General features: G+C 36.6%; 1 protein-coding gene across 3 annotated transcripts in view; it reads right to left on the bottom strand.

Annotated features, from left to right (window-relative positions):
- The window catches only part of LOC126372779 (knirps-related protein-like), a 707,336-nt gene that overhangs the window by 77,068 nt on the left and 610,563 nt on the right, over positions 1-19,705 (bottom strand). The window contains exon 1 of one of the 3 annotated variants that reach the window (XM_050018663.1): positions 17,594-18,036. The exons of the other annotated variants lie outside the window; for them this stretch is intronic. The gene's annotated coding sequence lies outside the window, so the exon portion shown is untranslated. Of the gene's footprint in view, positions 1-17,593; positions 18,037-19,705 lie in introns of those variants that run through there. 3 annotated transcript variants of the gene reach the window in all.

Below are 19,705 nucleotides of genomic sequence, written 5' to 3'. Positions count from 1 at the left end.
ATTTTTCGACAGGAAATTCCACTTGATATCAAGTCAGAATCATGGTCTGAACCATCCTGCTTAGTATTCGTTACGGTGTCACTAACACCCATTCCTACGTTTTCACGAAGTCCGCTTACCATTAACCTGAAGATTTGACAGGTCCGGTTTTTTACAGACCGGCGTGATCTCGAAACACTGAATGAATTTGAATGATTTACATTACTACAAGAAGCTTACAGCAAAAAATCCTCGCTGAAGTCGATCGTGTAGCTAAATTGTGTGGAATAGAGAATTCCTATATAAGTGTAAAGTGAGCGAAGGGTTTGCATTTGGTAGCGTTGTGTTGATGGACAATCAATTGAATCTTCGATTTGCCGCGCCTAGACTGGCTCTTTTGAGAGATAGGGCTGTCAATTGAACGTCTTGTGTCTACATTTTGGCTTTTAGGGCTCTATCTCTGGTTACAGTGGCGGTCTTAGGGCGGTGCGATCGTACCGGGCGCCATTTTGTGAGGGGGGGAGGGAGTCTGCCAAGACTAAACCACACTGGCTGGCAGCCCCGGATCTACAGGGGAGTAATTGGATTGGGCACACCTGCCCTGTGAATTAGACCTCTTAGCGGCCACATAAAACGTCATTTTCAAAGGTATATTTCGGTGGGCGTAAACTAATCGAAAACACTGTATTTTGAGGGGCTCCGCTGTGAGGTTACCTCACTGTCACAGTCTCGCCACCAATAAATCTTATGCAGTAAGTATAAACGTTACCTAACAAGACACCAGGCGATTGCGCCACCTTTGTCCATCCCATACATTTTTATCACCGTCACTGTCGATTTTTGGAATACACCTCTACAAAACTGTCAATTTCTCACACCACGTGTCGCTGCTGTTAAGTGTTCGTGTCGCTACGGTTTAGTTTTCACACTACAACCCTTTGCGCAGCGTTTAACTGCAAAATCATAATGTTATATAGCCCTAAAGACCGGAAAGAAGAAAATTTAGAAAACCTTGTTTTTAATTTAAATGCTGCCTTTTTCCATCTGGCTGCTTTTCTGTTTCGTAACTCAACCTTCAGACGGGATACACTCCAAGTCGCTCCACATTTCAATTTATCACGAATTTTAGCTGGGTAGTACGGAGAACTGACAAAATCTAGGAGCACTTAACAGTGCTGCCACCTACATTATTATGGGGGTCATGGATGATCAAATAAAATAAATGATTGATTATGATTATTATTATCACTGCAATTTTATCTAATTCTCTATGGAGATAGGTTGTCGGTGGCCTAGTGACCACTCCCCCTCTGACGTAAAAGCTGGATCCGCTTCTGAGAGTGCATTGTAATATAGCTCTTATATTTATGATAATAATATGAGGAAATAAACTTTAATTTACCAAACCCTACGTTTCGAAAACTATTTACGGCGTTGCTATAGAAACTAAATTAGAACTTGACTTGAAGAATTTTAATACCAGCCCTAACTCTTGACAGTACAATGAAAGCAAATGTGGTTTACGAAAATCAATCACAGACGTACGACGCTGCCGGCAGTAAACCTGAGACGCAATAGCGAATGTCACTCGCGTTACTGCTACTTATTACGGTGGAGGATTCTTTATACGTACGACACGACAACGACACAATGTTAGGGGTACAAAGGTGCTTTTTTTAAGTGCCCTGTTTACGATGTTAGGGGTACGAAAGGTGCTCTTTTTAATAGCCCCGTTCACGATGTTAGGGGTACAAAAGGTGTTATGTTAACAGCCGTGTTACGATGTTAAGGGTATAAAAAGTGCTTTTTAACAGATCTGTTTTATAATCGCCTGTGCTGTGCCGAAGTTTTTCTTGCAGGAAAAACAACATTTAAAATATTGTTATACGATTTAGTAATTTGGCTGCCTAATATCAGTTTCCGGACAGTTAATCCCATGCATTTATATCTTCTAAATAATCACTAACCTTATAATACTACGTATACAAGGGACAAACGCAGGGCGAAAGTTTTTAAACAGAAGCTCACAAGATCGCATATTAAAAACACCCTCATCTCCTGTCTATAGCAGACATTATGGCGCCTATTCACTGTCGCTGAAGATTGCACGACCTAAAGTTCTTTCTAAATTCACATTCAGAAATTCTCCCGAATAGATTGTCTAATAAACTGGAGAGAAAAACGACATATTGTGACATTAAGTAGCGTGACATAAAATGTATTGTCTAAGAAATATATTTATGCTTCTGCGGCAATGAAATATTGTTTTAGTTTTATGAGAAGAGGCAGAAGATACTCAGTTTGACCTCAAATGTAATGTACGTTTTGCGTGAGAATTGGACAAAGACAAATTAATTCAGCGACATAATGATTTCACAAAAAACGCAAGAAATATAGCGCGACTCCGCAATGCAATTCAAGGAAATTTAATCATAAGGTGCGGTGTTACTTTTCATGCGTTTAATTTTGCAACCGCGGAATATAGGTAGCTAAAAGCTTTCTATTTTATTAGGGTTCCATACCTATCGTAACTAATACGTATCTAGGGTTACTAAATAAATAAGTTGTAAATTTTGTTAAGTATATAGTTTTTAGTTTTCATACACTCTCCTGTTGATTGAGGGGAGGCCTGTGCCCAGCAGTGGGACGTATAAAGGCTATTTATGTTATGTTTATGTTATATAGTTTTTAAAATGTGTTTAATGAAGTTTCTTGTTATTTTTTCTTAATTAAAGCACATAATAACGGGTTCTTACCGCGTTTAAATGGGGATATGAGACTCCCACTTACTACTTATTTTTTCTTGTTTATGCTATATTCTTCCGGTCCATATGTGGCACTATAATATTATTTAAAAGAACTATTTACTAATGAGGAAGTGCTAGTAAGAGTAAAAGAAAATATTGGGAGTTACGGTAGACAGAAGAGGCAAGATTGGACACTTAATAAGACAAGAAGAATTTATTAAAGACAGAAGAGAAGCTATCATCATGATCATGATGATCTAATCTCATGATCTAACCTGTATTGGGTTGGTCTTGTCTTCGCGTGTTGGAAGGTCAAACCAGCAGTCGCTTTTGTAAAAAAACCGAACCTGTGAAATCTTCAAGTTAGGTACCTAGGCAGATCCTGTGAAAAACGGGATAATGCTAGGTGGATGATGATGATAGCGGATTTACCAATAAATAATGAAAATAAAGACGAATTTGCATGCCCCTTCGGAGAAACCTATAGGTGTGATTCTTTGTCTCTACATAGATGTTTCTCTAAACCAGTGTCACACTGCTAAGCAAATGCCTTTCCTCTCCTTTTCCACGGTTCCTTATCCAAGCAGATGTATTTTATTTTGTTTGGGGAGCTTACAGCTTAATTCACACAATGTTAAACTTAGTAGCAAATAAAAGCAAATTACAAGCTACCACAAATAAATGAAAAAAAGTTATACACAAGACAAGAGAGCGGAGATGTAGAAAAAATATAAGAAAAAAAATTGATTGAATGCGCAATTTAGCATAAATACATATTTAAAACTCTGACAATAATTAACAATTATTACCAATTACCTCTAATAAGCTGAGTCTTCAGCGAATTAATACTACTGCAAAACAAATCACACTGAGGGGCATTAATCTCACTAAATTGTTTAAGGGAACGAGGCATATCCCCCTCGAGGCATGTTCCCTATATAAGAATGTTTTTTTTTTCTTTTCTCACTCCAGCAATTAGCTTTAAGATATTTGTATTTAAGATGCAGTTACATACATACATTTCATACATCACATTTAATTATATCAAAACCGATCTTTCGCCACTCCACATCTCAACACACTTTCAACAAACAAGAAACCTATAATAACATACCTGTCATCAATAACATTGACAAATTAAATATCAACTCCGAAAACCACTTTATATTTGCACCTGCAAACTGGAAATCTCTTCACACATCTTATTAAAATTAAGTTCGTTACATGCAAATAAAGTTGGTAATTGAACGATGAAATACAACTTTACATTTGCGAGTTAATGATTTTGATTTATTTGAAGGTTGTTGGCGAGATTGAGTGTGGCGGGTGCATTTATAAGTTGGTAATGGTTAATAGGAGCGAAGATAGGTACCGTCAGATTTTGGCACACTATAATTAGAGAAGGTCCATTGATGCAAGGGGTCATGCGAACCGAATGATAGAAATCATTTCCAAAGTTTATATGGTGCTTGGTCTAAGTTATAGAACATAGAGAGTAAAGATAAAAAACCGGTTAAGCGCGAGCTGAAGTCGCACACCGAGGGTTCCGTACAAACAACCATAATATTAACAAAGATAATCTAAGGAAGGTTTTGACTTTGCCGTTGAAAAACTATAGTCTCCATATATCGACATAGGTCGTGATTAGTTTACTAACTGAAAATAAATTCCAAACATGAGCTAAAACTAATAAAATTCTTATAACTTGGGGTCCTTTAAATCACGGGTGAATAGGCATTTTCTGGGTAAGCTCGTTCCAACGTCGATCTCTTCTTCTTGTGGAAGAACGAAGTCAAGAGCAAACCCATCTCAATTAAAAAAAAAAAAAATTGTGGTTCGGGATTCGAACCTGTGACCCAATGATGTAAAACATGCGAAATAATCTTCTTATCTTATCTAGCCTACCTGAACCCACTATTCGTAATTGTAAAAAAAATCGTAGGGAAATAAACAATGTTTTTTTTAATTGTTAAATTGTTTTTTTTTTTGCAGACCTCGACGGTTAAAGAGGCGGAGATGGGAGCCATCGCTACGGCAATGAGGGTAGAAGGGGCAAGTCACAGGGACTATACCCTGTATACCTAGAACCTGATAGAGGGCAGCAGTAACTGTCGGTACTATTCAGCGGCGGATGACAGGAGACCTAGTACGGCTTTGAAATAGACTACTCTGGGCGCCGTCCCACTCGCGTCAGACAGGGTACTGATGGGTGGAAGGCAAGAGGGAAACCAATACCCTATTTTTCCTTAAAAAAGAAGCATGGAGAATGCCACATCGACAAGAGCGTGGCTCATGGTGGTTTGTTTCAAAATCGCTCCCGTCCAAACTTTAAACCACTCAAATAAATTTCAACTTAATGAAAATTAATAGATCTCAAGTGACCAAGTAATTAATGATACTATGCTACTTAGGGGTAAGTGCCCGAGGATTCATAATAATACTTATAATAGCCGGTAGCTAAGTGATTGCTACTCCACTGTGAGATTCTAATTAATTCTAAATAGACGGTAGGAGAAAAAATATCCTGCCTATTATTATGTTCAATCAAATATAGTGATAAGTTGATTGTCTGTCTACTGTTCTGTAGGTTGAGTGAAGTTTAATTATTTTGAGGAACTATACAGGGTGTTAACTTCGTTACGAATACTGAGGGGGATGATTCAGACCATGATTCTGAATGGATATCAAGTGGAATTTTCCGTCGCAAAATTAATGTTCTTTTTTTAGTTTTTTCCACTTGATATTAACTCAGAATTATGAGCTGAATCATCCCTATCAGTATTCGTTACAATGTCACTAATACCTCGTACAAGTACATACAGATAGCCATACAAGTAGGTATGGGTGTTAGTGACACCGTAACGAATACTGAGGGGGATGATTCAGACCATGATTCTGAGTTGATATCGAGTGGAATTTTTAGTTCCATACTTTTGCGACGGATAATTCCACTTGATATCAATTCAGAATCATGGACTCAGTCATCCCTCAAGGTTTTCGTTACGATGTTACTAACACCCTGTATAAATAGAGTTGCGGGTTAGGTAAGCGGACACTATGAAAAACGGGATAATGCTAGGCAGATGTTGGTAATATAGGTAGGGTTATCCATACATCTGGGATTCGACGGAATTTTCCTCCTTTAAAAAGTTCCCGGTCGGTATTTTAAGTGTCCGGATTTTTAAGGTTCGAAATCATCGCTGCTTATGCGCAAAAATTAAAAAAAAGGACTTTATTTATTACAATTAAAACTGGGGCTAGCCTGCGATATCCTAACCTAAGGATAGCAAAGTGATTTTTATGATATGTCTCCAACGGGATTCTAACCCGGGACTTCTGGACCGACCCCAACGCTCAACCACTGGCTACAGAGGCTGTTAACTATAGTTTGGTAGGTATTAACCTACTTATGGTTAGGTTATTCTATAGTCTCTGCTTACTCCGGTGGGAAATAGGCGTGAGTTTATGTGTAAACAGAATGTCTAGTTCAGTATATCAATGCGCGGTAAGAATTAGATTTGTCAAAGTGCGTAAGCTAGTGTTGCGACGTTCATTGGGATAGTGACGTATCAGGCAAGATCGGGACGATCGATTCATTTCTGTCTAACGCTAGAACGTTAGGTATGTAATCAGTTCGCAATACCAATTCTGATCCCACGCTTTCAAAAGCGTCAAATGTAACTTTCATCCTTTTTAATTATTGTTTCTCTTAACAACCGCGTCCGATTGCTAAGAATACTTGACAAATCTTTCACAGAGTAATCTTTAAGATCAAAATCGCCAGTCATTTAAATTGCTTTCTCTAATTGATTATAATGGATTTAATATGAATATGCTAGTTTTTCCTTGTAAATGCATTGTGTTGTGTTAATAATGCTTGTTAATTGTAAATGATGGACAGATAACCATTTGGTTTTTGTAAATACCTGTAATGTGCTATTCTTAGAATATATATAGTGTGCTATAACTTAGTCTTATCGCGTGGGTTATGAGGTGGATTGCAAACCTCAGTAACCGGGACGAACAGCTTAACGTGCCTTCCGGAGCACGGATCATCTGTAATGTCCTATTGTGATATGTCCCCACAGACTACAGAGGCCGTTAACGTACTGTTAAATTGTATGAATAGTGAGTGATTTAAATAAAAAAATTGTGGTTTTGAATATTTGTTGATAATATTTACATCTCCACGACGATCGGTCCTGCGCTGCCCGCATCCAGCGGCTTCCCGCGACCGATCGTCGTGGAGATCCTTGGGGGAGGCCTATGCCCAGCAGTGGGCGTCATGAATATTTACATCACAGAAGGGAAGATAGAAAGAAAGAGAGGAAAGGGAGACCAAGAAGAGCTTGGAATAAATTAAAGAGAAGGCGAACGTTGTGTCTTATAAGAGAGTCAAAGAATTGACCTTTGACAGACTAGAATGGAGAATGCTATACCGACAAGAGCGTGGCTCTTATATTGATGATGACATAGTTGTCTTGATAATTCGAGGTTCTTCCTATTCTATCAGGGTCCACGGGTATGGATTTAAATTCCAGAGTATACTTCATATTAGTAGGGTACTTCACTGGGTGAAAGATCAATTATAAAATGCTAATCTAGAAATAGAAGCTAGTCTAAAATTATCAAAGATCAATCTCATTTTTCTTTTTGACTTATTATCGAATTTCAATCACGAATTAAATCACAATGAACACGATAATTGACTAGTTCTTTTGATGACGTCACTATGACTGTATTACCATGCAAATTCAATAGGCAATTTTCGGTTTTGACGTTTCGTAAAAAGCGTCTAATTTGAGTAGGGTGTAGAATATTCAAACGCATTTATTCTGAAAACAAAAGAACCTGATTCGAAATTCAAACTTCAAAATACACCGAACATCGTAAACTCAGAATGTAATATTACAATAGGTCACAGATAATATTATGATATTACGTGACGCGGCGGACACAATGCGAAACGGAAAGTACGTAACACACGCGATGTGAACAGGCGCGGGCGCAGGTCTTTTGCGGACAAGAACGTTGTGTTTGGCCTTGAGTTTTATGTACTTAGATCATAGATATAGATCTTATTACATACAGTGGAGCAGCGTGGTGGACTATGTTCTATACCCCTCCAACTCCTTCAGCTGATCGAAGGGAGGCCTGTGCCCAGTGGTGGGAAGTATACGACCCCTAACTACCAACTACCAGGGCACTACCATAGTCGCACCACAACAAAATGTATACATAGGATAAAGAATAATACCACGTATAGAACAGCAACTCTCTGCTCCCCACCAACGTCTGAGCTAGGCAAGCACAACATAAAACACATCCACCAACCCACAGTGGAGCAAAGCGGTGGAGTATGTAGGCTGTAAATCGGTATTCTTAAACGGCGACTCAACCTTAACTTGAGTTTACTCCAATGAGGCATTGAGGCGTGTTATTATTTTCGTGTAATTATTTTGGCAGTATAAATGCTCGACGCATCGAACGCTCGAAGAGAAGATGTCGTATCAGGAGGTGAAGGATTTGGCGGGAAGAAGAGAGGAACGGCGATTACTCCAACTCTTTCTTTCTTTATATAAAGAAAGAGAGAGAGAGAGAAATGCTCGACTCCAGTGAGTAATGTCAAGTTCAAATACTGAAGAGGCCGCGTCGAGTGGAGGAAATTTCGAGTTAACTTCTTCGAATACGGGTATTCGTCTTCACTTCAAGACTTGGGCGATTACGATGCTATCATTAGATGATATTACTACGACGTGGGAACTGGACTATAGAGGTTAGCCTAGGTTATGACGCCACTCAAGCATACAGACAGCCTGTGGTATGCTTCACAGCCATAAGGCCGTAAGTCCTGCAGACATTTTAATATGAAATCCCTATTTTTTATACAGGGTGCTAGTGACATCGTACCGAACACTGAGCGACATGATCTAGCTCATGATTGTGAGTTAATATCAAGTGGAATTTTTTGTCGCAAAATTTGTTTTTTTATTTTATGTTTTATATATATTTTTTCTTTTGATTATTTTCAATTCTTTACTTTTACGATGGAAAAATCACATTCTGATGTTTATTCTTCGCGTAAAAATTGTAACAAGTTTTTTGGCGTTTGACCTGCATAGAGGGATTATCCAGGCTACGTTCACCAAAAACAATATAGATGGCGTTGTGCAGCTTTAGCATGATACATACATACATACATAAACTCACGCCTATTTCCCACCGGGGTAAGCAGAGACTTTAGCATGATAATGACTAATTTTCTCATTACTCGGGTACATAATTATTAAAAAATACAATACAATCAATCGCAGCCTAATTAAGACGTTTCTATTTCTATAGATCATCGTTGGATTGGCAACGATCCATCGCTGCGCTGGCCCAGAGGTTTACGTCATAACTATAGTTGTGACAGACATTAACGACTCGGAGACTACAGAACACTAATTACTTGGAGTGACGAAATTCCGACCATTTGGAAGAAGAAAATTGAGAAATGACCTTTTGACAACTACATTTTGTCTTTTGTATGATTGAAATCGGTCTTTTTGGTAATTTCGGAGGGTAATTGATTTGTCGCAGTTTCTTTAGTGGGTCCATTTTTGAGTACGGGCAAATCTGAGTACTTATAGAAAAGGTTTTGGTGTGGGCATAGTTATAGTGTTAGTGGTTTATTTATAAGTAGAGATAACTTGTTTTAGTTTTTTTTTAATCCTTAATGGAATGTGACAAATTCAGAACACAATAGCGGAAAAATCTTTAGGCAAATGTCATACGAATTCTATAAAAAAGATCGACCAGTTCAGTATATTTAATGATTATATTTCAATAAGATAACATTTTACAATAGTATCAATGCGCGGTAAGAATTAGATATGTCAGAATACGCCAGCTAGTGTTGTGACGTTCGTTAACATAGTGATGTATCAGTCGATATTAAGTCGATCGATTCTTTTCTATCCAACGATACCTACTCAGTGCTTTTAATATCATCATTCATCCAGCTAATGAAGATTATAAAACGAAAATGGCTTCTTTTTATAACATCCAAAACTATCGATTAACTTCACTTAATCACTCACAAATTAGTCAACTCATTACTTCACAGTTTCGGTTCGATGCTCTGTTGTAATGCTCTGAACTATTGCCGATTAGGAAATTGGAGGGAAAATCTAGTTTTTATATTAAACTGTTATAATATCTTAGGTTTTTGACTGATACAGTGTAATAAAAAAACACATACACTACACTTCATATGCACGATTATCAATAAACTATTTTTATATATTGTTAATTTTGGTAATCGTCGTGAGGAAACCCACATTCCCGAGAAATACATTTTCGGAGGTATGTGACCTAACCTGTATTGGGCTGGTTTTCCCTTCGGGTTGGGAGTTCAGGTAGTCGCTTCTGTAAAAAACCGGACATGTCAAATCTTCAGGTTAGGTAAGCGGACTCTGTAAAAAACAGGATAACGCTAGAGAGGTGGTGGTTCATTTTGCTAACGTTTTTACAATAAAGATTTAAAAAAGAGTTTTATAATAAATAACTCAGAATAGAATAGTAAATAATTTCAAATAAATGAGAATGTATATTGTCTTGTAAATTTGTGTGTGTTCGTTTCGACATTATTTACTATTCTATTCTGAGTTATTTATTTACTTAAAGTAGGTTGTATATACTATAAAAATCAGCCTTACATTGTTCTGTGTTATAAATAAAAAAATACTATATTTGATTAAGGAAATAGTCCAAATTTATAACTATTCTAGAATGGGATACAGGAAAACTAAAGAAAAATCAATATCATATTTCCTGTTCTGTTGGGAAAACCATAACAGAAAACATGTTGCAGGTTTTTAAAAATAAATATTGATAATTCTTAAATGGTTTCAATATGGTTTACTTTTGTAATAGCGTAATTTACTACGTGCCGATCAATAGTTTTTCTTTGCGTTTCCAATTAGAAACGGTTTACGTAAGAAGTTTGTATGAGTTTATGGCGTAATTTACAAACAAAGTCATACACAGAGACACTTATTTCTAGACTTATTTTCTTGTCAATAGGTAAGAGCAATACTCGTAAATATAGGACAATTTAATACAAAGTTGCATTCAATGGAATGGCAACATTTAGCAGTTTTCTTCCATACTTCAAACACATTAAGGTTGCTCAGTCATTATAACACACGGTTACGCTACGCACGTTTAACTAAGCTTCGTATTAAAAGGTAAGGCAGATCATCGAATGATACACAAGATTAAGACACATAAACATTATATGATTAAAAGACATTTCAGGCAACAGAGGTCTTAGATTCTTCCACAAGAACGCTGAAATTGATTGACAACTGTTAATTTTAATATGAATTAATAACTCTGGCGAATAAAATAGGCGTCTGACTCATAATAATATGCAACTCGTTTGACATGTGTCGTCAACTTAATTCTGTCGCTTTATTGTTCTATATACAATTTTGGAAGGGTTTTTTTACTCTCTGCCTAAAATTGACGTGTGTTCCATAAATGTTATTCCTGTCGAACACGTCCGTTTCTTTTTCAGGGGTAAGAAAAAGACAGGTGTAACTTTAAATATGATGTGTACCAATGTAAAGTTTAGATATGAACTGTAGCATAAGGCCGCGATCACAATAGATCTTACAGGTCAATTCTCAATTATTTATTGCATTCCATGTAGTACAGTCAAGAACAATAATGTACCCACTTTAGGACTCTGTCGCACTAACATATTTGACATTTAGTGAGACTTACAGTTCAATTTGTCAAAAAAGTTAATGTGACATGGTACCAAAGTGTATACATATTAATGCTCGTGACCGTACAATGGGGTGTTACATAGGCATAGAAACCATAACATGGACTCTGTAGGGCACAGCAACGTTGCAGGGAAGAGAGGAAGTGTATATTAAAATTAAAATTAAAACTCACAGTGATACAGTGCATTACACCTAGCTTCAAAAACAAAAGAAAAGAAAGGCTTATGTAATAAATACCTTCACCTAATAGGCAAGCTCGAGGAGCTCGGTGGCGCAGCGGTAAACGCGCTCGGTCTGCGATTGTTGAAGTTAAGCAACTTTCGCAAAGGCCGGTCATAGGATGGGTGACCACAAAAAAGAAGTTTTCATCTCGAGCTCCTCCGTGCTTCGGAAGGCACGTTAAGCCGTTGGTCCCGGCTGCATTAGCAGTCATTAATAACCATCAATCCGCTCTGGGCCCGCGTGATGGTTTAAGGCCCGATCTCCCTATCCATCCATAGGGGAAGGCCCGTGCCCCAGCAGTGGGGACGTTAATGGGCTGATGATGATGATGAATAGGCAAGCTGGCGACTGTTTCTCCGTAACGTCAAATAGAGTAAACAGTAAACTATTTAACTAGTTTAATATGCAACTATTTTTATTTCCCGATCTAGTTGCGAGTCACGGTCCTTTTCTGACGCTTGACAAACAAAAACCACTCTCCGGAACACGTCGGTTAATTAAATGATCTAGTTTTATAACACCAAATACGGTCATAGGCATCGTTCATTAGGAATTGAATTGCAAATAGTTTGTTTTATTTAGTTTTAGTGGAAAAAAATGTACCGTACACCCTATTAGCATTTAAAGGGCTTTACTCGAAAGACGTTTATGTTTTGCTTAAGGTTTTATTGAGATTGAAAGAGTCATTTGTGAGTCAGTGGTCCAGTGATTGAGCGTTTGGCTCACGATCCGGAGGTCCCGGGTTCGATTCCCGGTGAGGACATATCACAAAAAATACTTTGTGGTCCCTAGTAGTCGTTACATGAGGCATATCAGGGGCCTTTGGCGGCTCATTAGCAGCCCTGAGTGGTACTCCACCTCACAACCCACACGATAGAAGAAGAAGGGAAGGCTAGATGACAACCAAGTGTTGCGGCAGTGATGATACGAGCACGAGTGTGTATTTTTTTAATTTATAAAGATTTTCATGAAAGAAGCTAAAGTGATATGTTAAGAGAGGTGGAATTCCGTATTCTTCGCCTACTTGAGTATGAATGTTAAAATGCTGATAAACTTGAGCATTCACTTGTAATGAGCATTTGTGCGAATGTTACATACATACATACACATACATAAACTCACGCCTATTTCCCACCGGGGTAAGCAGAGACAAAAAAATTAAATGCGAATGCGAATGTTACAATACGAGAAAAATACAAGAACATTTTAGCGAGCATACTATCGAGCGTTCTAGCTCATGAAAACGTTCATAGCGATGTTTGGCTCTACGCTTGGCTCGGCTCATTGTTCAGTTTGACAAATATAAAAAAGTCAAATGCTCGATGTTCTGTTACAAGTGAATGCTCAAGTCTATCAGCACCTAAAGTCTTCTCGGGAATGTGGGTTTACTCACGATGATTTCCTTCATCAAAGCACGTGATAATCATTAGGGTTCCAAATATGAATTCAAAAAACGATTTCGGAAATCATAGGTTCACACCCGTGATGGATTCGGACCTGCGACCTCATAATGAGAGTCAAGCGTTCTGCCACTGAGGTACTACGGCTACATAATTATTAAACAGTAAGAGACATAAACTCACGCCAGAATTTTTATAAGGGTGGGCAGAACCACTTGTAATCAGTAGCCGACTTGCAGTCAGTAACGGGGGTGGATTCCTCATTGTATCACTACATAGTATACAACAAAGTCGCTTTTTCTGTCCCTATATCCCTATGTACGCTTAAATCTTTAAAATTACGCAACGGATTTTAATGCGGTTTTTTTTAATAGATAGAATGATTCAAGAGGAAGGTTTATATGTACGTATAATAACACCCATTAAATAGTGGAGAAATACTGTTATTTTTGAGGTTTTTAATGTGATCTCGTAAATAATTTCATTTTTCTTTAGTATTGCACCCGAGCGAAGCCGGGGCGGGTCGCTAGTTTTTTTTTATATATTATTATGAAAAATATTGTTACATTAGAAACAAAATATCAAAAGGACGTATGGTAAAGGTGCCATTCGCCGTCCTCGGAAGCGGGTATCCGGACAATCACGTTCTCAGGCGCTAAGTCGACAATTACAGCCAAGCGCGAGCGCAGCCGCTAATTACTAGCACGCGACAATCACTGGGACGTTTACCCTGTCCATTGCTAATATTCATTAACTGTCTATCTACAGTTATTTTCAATTTTCTATGGTTACAATAAATAGTTTTATTATTTATCGGGTGCGTTAGGTTATTTTTTATGATATTTTTTTCTTACTGACTACTACAAATCAAATTTAAGATGACACCTAATGGTATCGAAATTTCGATTAAAATAAAAAAATAAAATTCTTTAGTTAGTTTTAGAGGTTATTAAGCTATTAATGTTTAAACTAAATTGTGCAACGCCGTCGGAATTTTGATATATTCTTAATGCTATATTCATTTAATTTAAGTGCATTTTTCAGTAACTATTGACCATTATAGACGGCGATACGGCTCACTACCTATCACGTTGGTCTAACAGAAAGCTCGGTGAGGTGTGTGTACTTATTTCATCTAGCGAAGGATGTACCTCTGACTACCTACTACTACTACTGAACCTGGGACCTCCGGATCGTGAGCCGAGCACTCAACCCACTGGACCACGGAAGCCGTTACATTTTCAACGAAAAACCTATAAAGTTACTTTGCAGCCATTCGAAACAGATCTAATTTGTCTGAAGGTCTATACTTTAGACAATCCTATTCATTACCTACATACACACTTAAATACAACCATTCATAGCTTAACAATTGTTATTGTTCATTGTCACATATTACGTAGATATATACTATGATACTTTTTGTCTTTTTATCAAGCGAATTATACTCACGGGATATATTCTCACGATGAGTATATTGTTTCTCGACATTTTTTTTAATCAATCTTTTTTAATAACGCGACATAATAGGCAATTGTTCAATTGACTAAAGATTTATTTTAGTGTTTTCTTTAATTGCCTAGATAACCTAGATCGGTAGGTTGGGCGTTATTGGCAGTAAAAATGACTATGAATTCATATAAATTTGTTTTAAATGTAATAAGTTACATGACAATAAACTGTACAGCAGCACCTTATAGTGAAAAATCCTTAAGTGATCCTTAGAGTGCATTGTAGTGAAAAGATATAATCTTGACCTTGATTTCCTTGAAATAATTTCATTCTGCTTAGAAACTGAGGTCTACAATTTTATACCTGGTTTTAAACTAGCATGTCTTTTGCGTGGTTTTATTAACAAAATTCACCAGCTTAACATGGTTAACGTACACGGATCATCTTACTTAAATAAATGTTATTTTTTCTAAATGTTAACAAAAAATACTTTATTGAAAAATCATTCTATCTTTTAGATACTGATTATTGTAAATGTACGGATGTTTTTTAACTTAATCTTTATTATATTTATTCCTGATTTTCTGTTTTCATTGTGTATAATTTTAAGTTGTTGTAGTGCCCTTACAAGGTTCATGTTTGTACTTTCCCCTACTTTTAAGACCTCTGTAAAAACATCGGGAATGCAATAAATATCTTATCTCACTTTTTGACAATCGGGTGATTAGCCTGCAATGTCCTAATCAAACTAGGGCTCACAAAGTTATTATTGTGATATGTCCCCACCGGGACCTCTGGATAGCGAGTCCAAAACTCAACCACTGGACCACGGAGGTTGTTTATAATTAATAGGCTGTATACAGTTGCCTCGATCATTATAGACGGCGATACGGCTCACCTATCACGTTGGTCTAACAGAAAGCTCGGTGAGGTGTGGGTACTCAGTTCATCTTGCGATGAGCGTACCTCTGACTACCCCATTGTAGTATAAAGTCGTGTGATATAGTCATGAGCTTATCTTTGTATAAAATAGTGTAATGCATAAGGAGTAGTAAAATAAATATGCTTCTCGTTGTGCCCTTGTGACAATGATGGCTTCGTGCCATCAATTGTTAAGTTTTCCTTATGAGCCCGTAATGTGTTTTAGCACTAATGGATTTGTTAATTTCTCGGAAGTGTATTTGATTACGAACAATGAAGGTCGGGTTTATGTTATTACATACATATAGTCCCACAGGTACGAGTAGGTACGGTCACGAGCACTAATATGTATACACTTTGATACCCTGTCACATTAACTTTTTTGACAAATTAAATCGTAACTCTTATTAAATGTCAAATATGATAGTGCGGCAGGGTTCTAAAGTGGGTACATGATATTACTCATGACTGTACAGGCTTAGGTAAGTATGTCTCACCCTCGTCGGCCACATCGTCACTTACGATTACGATTTATTCTTCGTTCGTCCTGAAGTTTTGTCCCACATTCTAATAAAGAACTTAGTTTGTCCCATATCACTATTGATGTTTGTTTCGCCCCAAATTACAAGCACTTTCAAGTTACAATCAATAAAAAACATTAAAGAATACTAGTCTAGTCGAGTTTAAACTGAAGAAATATTAAAAATATTGTATAAGTACCTTATATTATTTCTTACTTTTTATGGGACAGATTTTCAAGTCGTTTTAATTGTTAATTGTGTTGTACACTTGTTCATGTAACTGGGTCACTAGGTCCTTAATAAAAATAAATATATCAAAATACTTCTTAAATTACATAAAACTCATTTATATATTTTTTTAAGGCGTTCACTATAAATAACTTCACAGGGACGTTGTCAACAAAATAGGTTAAGCAAATATGAGCCATATTTCTCTATTATCACAAACATGTTAAATGTACTGAAAAATTGGGTTTGTTTAGAGTGCAAATTAGCGTATATTGTGCAGTAGTTGAAGGTGCTCCACGAAAATATTTACTTTGAAATCGATTTCACTATTTATATCTTTGACACTATTGTTATTTGGTTGAACAATTTATAACGATAAATAATATAATAATAGTAGTAAGTGCTTTTAATGCAAATGGTGGTAATTATTTTTGTTTAAGTGTAATTTAGATTTCGGAAGCATTGTTATTTCCATTATGTCACGTTTCGGGCACTTTTCACGGCGAAAAACGAAGCGAAAAGAAGCGGTGACTTGCATTTTTCATTCGTCAATAAATTGGGACAACTTTTATTTAATGTAACATAATTAAATTTTTATTTAATAACAAAGATATGATTCAAGTCCTCATATTTTATACAATTGACCGCACTATTACTATAATAATTGTGTATTTTTCATAATAGGTATTTAAGAGTAATGTGTAATATATTTGTAACAAATTCAATTTGTACAAAAATAAGAAAATCTATACTTAAGTATATATAATGAATTGCTGTCCGTTAGTTTCGCTAAAACTCGAGAACGACTGAACCGTTTTGGCTGATTTTAGTCTTGAAATTTTTTGTTGAAAAACGTACAAAAGTCCAGGGAAGGTCTCTACGTTGAGAAAATACGGAAATGTGTGATACGAAGTTTACCGGGTCATCTAATATAGAAAATGATATGATTTTACGGCCAGGGGTGCCCGTTGATGTCTTTTGTAGGGAGAGTGTTCCCGGCCGTTTCAGCCGTTGGGTTACGTGAAACTTTTACATCATTTAGTGATGTAGTTTTATTTTGTTATTTTTTTAGTGCTGTTTGGAAAAAGTGCAACTTTTTATATTTTGTAAGTGTTCATTTTTCCAACGTCTGCAGAAATTTAGGGGTACATTTAAACGTAATTATTATTTCAACCTATGTTTTGGCGAATAGTTTTTGTTTGGTTTTATCACTTTTACTTTTTATTTTGTTTAAAATTTGTAAGTATTATTCAGTACCTAATAGTTTTATTAAATAGGATTTTTGATTATTTTGTATTTATGCATTTAGGTTTTTAACGTATACCGTAACAAGTAAAATTACTTACCTTAAATTCTTTGGTGATAAATCAGCACAAAAAACCGCAACAAAAATCCCACGGACACTTCACAGAGTATTCTCAATTTTTTTCTTGAGTCAATAAATTTTTCACTAGACGACCAATAATCGTGGGGCTTCAATTACCAAAACTATCGTTTTCAAATGTCACAGTCACTTTCGTTACCAACAAAAGTCGCCGAATTTACAGTGCAGTACTAACTGAAAACGCAAACTGAAACGCGCACGCGCGCTAAACACTTATTGTCTCAAAAAGACATAGTCCAAAACTTTCTAAAATTAACACAAAAAAGTAAACTAGAGGAATAAAATAAACCAATTGACACTGGCTATTGACGGATTTGAAATCGCGCGTTCGATGACATTTTCGAAATATTTCGAACGCGGATCGCGTGTTGCTGGCTCGGCGCTTGCGCACGAATGCTCGCAAGGGAGGACTCGAAGCTTCAGCGGCCGAGGGGGCGTGGCCAACTTCTAACGCAACTCTATTCTTGTAGCTGTCTCTTTCGCTCTTACTGATTTAGTGATGCCTCTCTCTCGCTCTCTAACGCTCGGTGCGTTACCGGTGTGGTGGTGGGATCGCGTGAACTTTGCCACTGCGTCGGCGCACCTCGTCGCGATTAATAAAACGATAGGCGACGTTACAGATCGCGCGCCGATTATCGCAACTCTATAGTTTAATGCGATGCGCATGCACATCCCGCTTCTAATGAGAAAAACTTGTTAATACACAACGTTTTGTTTGTGCTATTTGTCATAGGTTTAATAGTCTGGACATTGTAAGTACTGAGTAGTGTTTGGAATGTAAAACTTAATAGATTCTAGTTTAGCATAACATAACACGACATAAGCTCACGACTACTGTCCAAATGGGGTAGTCAGAGGTTCATCCATCGCAAGATGAACTTAGTACTCACACCTCACCGAGCTATACTTCTGACGTTTTTTCTAGTTTAGACACAGATAATAATAATTCATACAATCCATATCGGGGTGGACAGCCTAACGGCCTCCGTAGTCTACTGGTTAAATGCTTAGCTCATGATCCGGATGTCTCAGGCTCGAATCCCAGTGGGGACACATCATAAAACTCACATGATAGGTACCTAGTTTGGTTAGGTCATAGCAGATCACCCGATTGTCTGAAAGTAAGACGATCCGCGTCTCGGAGAGCATGTTAAGCAGTTGGTTCCGGCTACTATGCAGTCGTTATATGAGCCATGTAAAAAAAAATGTGTAATGTAAATAATGTTGTTATATATTGTATTAAGTAAATTTAATTCAAAATTCAAATTCAAAAATGTAACATAGTTACACTTTGAATCGTCAATTTTTACATAACGAACGTCTCATCCGCCTAAAACTACTGCATATGTTTGCTGCGGTTTATCCGAAAAATAAACGATTTTCTTATTATTATGTTTTTTTTTATTATATTGAGTTAGATAGTAAGATAAGCTCAATAGATATTAATTACTTACTTATATTTTACTTTTTTTACTTATACTTATATCTTTCTAATTTCTAATTTTTAAGTTTGATGTGAAATTTAAATTTTACTTTATTTTTAAATACTTAAGTACCCTTAATTGTATAAGTTATGTACGCCGTAATTGTCATATATATTAGTCACAATACCGTAACCTTATAAATGTAAAATGTTTTGATATATGTGATGTGGTTGTACTTTATAAATAAATAAATAAATAATAATAATAATTTCCGTATAATTGAAATTTATTTGAATGACAGCGGTACGATGCGGATGAAGTTTGGTCTGCTTTCAACTTTAGATTGGGTACCTACCTTCTCTTACAAACCTTTCTACCGAACTAGAACTTTTACGGCCACAATACTGACTCCAGAACAACCATTTAAAAAGGTGCACTTTTTAAACGCCTATAAAACTTTCGTCCTTTGTGCATTGTTTTGTCGTAATGTTAACAAGCTCCGTAACTCGCAAACTTTTTTAAATGACTTCATTTCGAAAGAAGAATTTGCCAAAAACTCCTTTGGAATGAGATCGGTGCTTTTTGTTCTTGTTTTGTATGGAGATATTATGCTTATTATTTTTTAATTTCATTTAACGGTTTTTGTTTCC

Source organism: Pectinophora gossypiella, chromosome 14 (genome assembly GCF_024362695.1).
Source record: "Pectinophora gossypiella chromosome 14, ilPecGoss1.1, whole genome shotgun sequence".
Classification (NCBI taxonomy): domain Eukaryota; kingdom Metazoa; phylum Arthropoda; class Insecta; order Lepidoptera; family Gelechiidae; genus Pectinophora; species Pectinophora gossypiella.
This window is presented reverse-complemented; position numbering and strand designations above follow the sequence as displayed.